This window comes from Bactrocera tryoni, chromosome 3 (genome assembly GCF_016617805.1).
Source record: "Bactrocera tryoni isolate S06 chromosome 3, CSIRO_BtryS06_freeze2, whole genome shotgun sequence".
NCBI lineage: Eukaryota > Metazoa > Arthropoda > Insecta > Diptera > Tephritidae > Bactrocera > Bactrocera tryoni.
In genome coordinates, this window is record NC_052501.1 from 58,794,613 (window position 1) to 58,800,612 (window position 6,000).

Consider the following 6,000-nt stretch of genomic DNA (forward strand, 5'->3'; position numbering starts at 1 on the left):
GGATGTCTTCTTCCTCTATCTCGGTGGAAACCCTTCGCCAGATCGAGTGTAGTGAAGTACTGGCTTCTTCCAAGTTTTTCAAGAATCTCGTCTATGTTTGGGATGGGAAACTTGTCATCGATCGTTACTTCGTTCAGTTTACGATAGTCGATTACAAGTCTCCACTTTGGTTTCCTGCTGACATCGGCCTTCTTTGGCACGATCCAAATTGGGGCTGAGTAGGGAGAATTGCTATTCTTAATTATCCCGTGTTTTAACATTTCTTGGATTTGATCTGTGACTTCTTCCTTATGTACGTATGGGTACCTATATGACTTAGAAAATATAGGTATGTTGTTTGTAGTTCTAATTCTATGTTTTTTTGCTGAAGTAAATGAAAGTCCTTCATTTTCCTGGTAAAAAATATTACGATAATATTTTATTATTTGCAACAATTGTGACCTTTTCTCGGGTTTCAAGTGCCCTATTCTAATTTGGTCAGCCAATGGGTTAGATTCTTTATTTCGATTAAGTTTTCGTTTTCGAAGTGCATAGGGAGTGTCTTGTTACCGATCTTTATTTCGTTCTTTTTATAATCGATACAGGCATTTAGTGGTCTCAATATGTATATCGTTACCTATTAGACCGTCAAAAAAGTTATGAAATTTTATTATATAAAACTCTATTGGTTTATTAGTTCCAATGTCGCTAAATTCTTCGAACATGGGTACTATTGCCTTTTTGTCATCGTAAATTCGATGTTGGAGAGTTTTAATTAAAAGTGGGCTAGTTGGATGAATTATTTTGGGGTCGCAGATACCCGGATTTAAAATGGAGTTTGATGCGCCTGTGTCTATTATAAGTCTTATAAAACCTATCTTTGTTTTTATTATTATAAATGGTAATTTATTCTTGAGGCTGATTCCTGAAAATTTTCAGCCACTTCTATTTTTCCTATGTCCATAGGTTCCGGTTGGTTTCTGAAATTTGGTCTCTGGAAGGATGGGTTTTGAGGACTAGGGTTTTGTGGGTTTGCTTGTTGGTATGACTGGGATTGTTGGTAATTTCTTCCGTTATTTTGGGGCATTGGTTGGAAATTCCTTCTGTTGAATAGTTGTTGGGAATTCCCGTATTATGTTCTATTCCTACTGTCTTTTTTATTGTATTGTGTATTGTTTCTATAGTCAGTATTCCTATTACTTGAATGAGTTTTAAATTCTGTGCTGTACCCGGCTTGGAACAGTATGTCCATAGCATGTTCCAAGTCTTCTGGGTTCCTACAGAAAAGGATTGATTTCATTGGTTCAGGAAGTTTGTTTTTAAAGATATTGAGGGCAGTGCGCTTGTTGTTCATCGCACTCTCTCTAGTTGCTTCGGTTTCTCCTAAAATGGTTACTAATTTGTTATTTAACCTGTGTAACCTGGTTTTCATGTCGTTGTAAAAATCTAAAGTGTTTGTTCTAAAGGTCACGCTTCGTAATTCGTCAAAGAGTTCTTCGCAAGAATGTCTATCCCCGAAATTATTCTGTAGTATGTTTTTAATCTCTGTCCATGAGGTCGCGTGGCAGTTTATTTCTATTGCCTGTCTTGCTCTTCCTTTTAGCTTTGATTTTATTAAGTCCGAAAAAACTAGTTGGGACAGTTCGTCATATGTTTGTAGGTGTGAGTGTATTCGATTAATAAGTGTAGTGAATGTCTGCAAGTCTCTTGAGTCGCCACAGAATTCAGGTAAGTTATTAAGATATTTTAAAGGGTTTATAGTAAGAATGTTTTGAGCTGGTACTGCCATTTTATTTCCCTTTTTTTTATAGGTTCGGGAGGAAGAAAAAAGAAATTCTCTCTAATAATATGTTTTAAATAATGTTTCTTTGCTTGGGTTTTTATCAAGGTTACTTTATGTAGGAGCTCTTGCAACTTTTTGATTTCTTGTTTTCCAGACGTATATTTTAATTTTCTTTCAATTTCTTACTCTATGCTAATTTTATCAGTTACATACAGTTAATAATAATAATAATAATATATAATATAGTTAATCGGATTCTCACTTTCTGATGTTGTTGTTGAATATTATATTGCTGTCTGCCTGGCTCTGTGTTGGGTTTGAAGTTGATCTGGATGTGTTTCCAAGGATGGAAAAAATATTGTCACTATGTTGAGTTTAAAGTTGATTAGGATATGCAGTTGGTTTCTGATGAGTTGTTAATATGGGTATATCTTTATATTTCGGTTGTTGTCTGAAATTATCATCGATAAGAGTAAATCTTTTTTACCCTTTTCTTCACCCCCTTCTTGTATTATTTTCGAAAAATTTGTATGTTTTAAAGGATTCGTTCTTCAATCTTATGAAGTTCAAATGTCACTCTCACTAAACTTTTTCGCAAAAATATTTTGTATGTTTTAAAGGATTCGTTGTTCTTATTTTTTTTTTTTTCTACCCGTTACGAATATAGAAATATTCAATATCCTTTCCTATGTAACTTGATTTTAAATTTTTACACACAAGGATACACGGGTATCCTACCGACTGCGCCAGTTTTTTCACCGAAGTGATGAACAACGACAAATTAAACAACTGGGTTGAAGGTTTAATCGATAATCAGCATTCGGTTTTATTTTGTGCTTTCTTAAATACTAATATTTTGCTTTCTTGCAATAACTTAAAAATAAATGCTTGCGTAAAAATTCTTAGGAAATGTGTCTTGTGCATTTTGCAAAGTAATACAGTTAATAAAGTTATTATACATTTTGTTAACTGTTGCATTTTCGTTAGCGGAAATGCACTTGAATGAACAATAAATACAAATTATTAAAATTCTTCGGAGTTGTTGACTGTTGCATTTTCGTTAGTGGAATTAGTGGTACATTTTATTAACTGTTGCATTTTCGTTAGCGAAAATGCACTTGGACAAACAATTCTTTGGAAAACTCAATTAATAAATATTCGTATTCTTTGAAAATAGTATTCTTTATAACAGCACATCTTTGGTCTTAGCAGAAATGTAATATGCTTACACTTTTATTCATTCACGCTTATACGCCAGTTCACTAGCAACTCTTCGACAGAACTTAAATGCTCCGCTAATATTCTTGATGCTAAAATGTGGCATTTGTTACGGCTCACTATAGCTGTAATTCTATTTACTTGCTCTATTGTGCCATGTTTCGCATGAAAACCGAATTGATGTATTGGCATTGTATTATTTTCATGGAGGAAAGGAGACATCTTTGATAGTAATATTTTTTCAAATACTTTTGAAAGACAGGGTAGAAGACAGATTGGTCTGTATGAAGACGGCCGTGTTAAGTCTTTCCCAGGTTTATCTATCAAGATAATCTGCGACTTTTTCCATGAAAATGGATAGTATCCGAAACTAAGAATTGCATTGAGGAGCAAAGAGAGCACCTCTACAGCAATAATTGGTAACTCAACTAGCATTTTTGGGGAAATATTATCATGTCCCGGCGCCTCACATAACTTTATTAGTACATGAGAGTGATCAGAAGATAGATCGGTACATGTATCAGCTGTTATGTGCGTTTTATCTATATTTTTGATTACAGCAAAATCAATTAAATCTGGTATTTTCTTACGATCACTAGGCCAATATGTCGGCTTACCAGGATATATTATTTCAAGGTTATTGTGCCTATTTATAACAGTTTGATAAAATTGTCGTCCTTTCGGATTAATAAGACGTGAGCTCCAGTACGTGTGTTTTGCGTTGTAATCTCCACCTGCTAGAAATCTTTGACCTAGTATTTCAAAAAAGTCTTTAAATTCGATTTCTGTAATTTTAAAATGAGGTGGACAGTATATAGCCGTGAGATTTAAGTACAACCCCGATTTTTTAGTGATATTGTTGTAGCTTGTAACTGTGGTGTAGCATGAGATTCTAGAGCGTAGTGGTTTAAACGATTTCTAATCAACACTGCCGTGCCTCCATGCGCTTTTCCATCCGGATGATTTGTAACATATAATCTAAATCCCGGTATATTGAAATTATTTTTATTTGTTAGATGAGTTTCTGAAATAAGCATTATATTTATATTCTTTTCAGACAGAAATCTGATAATCTCTAATCTATGTTGGTTAACACCATTAGCATTCTATATACCGATATTTAGTAAGCTCATTTTTTACTTAATAAATTTTGCAACATTTGATTTTGTGATTTTATTAAATCTTGGATCTCTGTTTTGCATGATCGACATGAATTGTGTCACACACTGCGTAAGATTTATAATCATAGTTTCAATACCTCCATTTGGAGGATTTTGCGGCAGTTGCATTTGCACAGTGTTGCCTTTCACCACATTTGCAATGCTTCTTTGCATATTACTATTGTTAGAAGTAATAGGATTAGATCTTTTTTCTGAGGTTGCTATAATTTCATTACGGGGTGTTTGTAACATTTGGTTACGACGTGCTTGAATTCCCTGTGACAACTTCGATTTCAAATCTTTATATACAGGACAACCTCTGTAGTTAGCAGTGTGATTTCCTCCGCAATTGCTGCATTTTTTATTTAATTCTTCTTTCTTAAGGGTGCATTTGAAAGTGGGATGTAAATCACCACATACCACACAAACACTGCGTAGAGTGCAGCATGATTTAGTATGCCCATATTCTTGGCAGTTAGTACATTGTACCGGACCGTTTCTTTTATGTGGTTCTTCCACAGTTACTCTACGATGCAGCAAATATTTCAAATTATATATTGGATGAGTTTCATTTTTTTTTAAGTTGATTTGCGTTCGGCAATAATTCAATTTTAAACATTGGCTGAGGTACTTTGTTTCTATTAAATATATTTACAACTGATTTAATTCCAAAACCGCATTCGTCCAATGCTTCTTTGACTTCACTAGAGTCTATGGCGGACTCTATACCCTTGATTACAACAACTAGGCCCTTAGAGCTCTTCAGTTTATACGAATAATAATTTTTGTTTTTATTTGTCAAAAATTTAACTATTTCCATGAAACTTTTTTAGTGTACGACTGAATTTTTGTTTCGTCTATATTGCCTTTTTTCAAAGGCACTAAATGAAAATTGTTAGTGCCAACAATTTCACTTAATTTCGCAACAAAAGTATTACTGCTACGTTCGCGCAAATATATTGGAGGTGGTTTGGCATTAACGACTATGGTGGTACTCTTACCATCGTCGTCTGAACCATTGCTTAGTATCGCAAATCTTTAGCCATTTAAAACTTCCGTTTTATTTTTATTTGGTGTGCCGCCTTGAAATTTTTAGGATTGACTGCTGCCTTTGAAGGACTTAATTTCCTTTTTATATTGACGTAGCGGTCAATGCCTGTTTGTACAGACGGGCCTTTTGTTTATTACGTTCTCACCTTGCGTTGTGATTTTCTTCGTTGCCTGTGCGCTTGCTGGTACCTGCAGACTGGTTGCTGTCAGCGCATTTGTTGTTGCCCGATTGTTGCTTTCTGCTACTTCTGCTGACTGCGTTCTTTGCTGCGTTCCCTTTTCTGCAAATCGCCGCGATGACTCATTATCGCCGTTACCCTTTTTATTGCCCGTAGTTGTTATTGTTGTTGGGTACACAAATCTGAAGTAGGCATTTAAGGAATGCCTACGGCCTTGCTACTGAGGCTGGGAAGCACTCATTATTGTTTTTTTATTTTTTATACTCTCGCAACAATGTTGTTTGTAAGTCCTAAAACTAAAAGAGTCAGATATAGGGTTATATATACCAAAGTGATCAGGGTGACGAGTAGAGTCGAAATCCGGATGTCTGTCTGTCCGTCCGTCCGTCTGTCCGTCCTTGAGTAAAAATAGATAAGATATCATGATGAAACTTGGTACACGTATTCCTTGGCTCCATAAGAAGATTAAGTTCGAAGATGGGCAAAATCGGCCCACTGCCACGCCCACAAAATGGCGGAAACCGAAAACCTATAAAGTGTCATAACTAAGCCATAAATAAAGATATTAAAGTGAAATTTGGCACAAGGGATCGCATTTGGGAGGGGCATATTTGGACGCCTTCTTCCAATA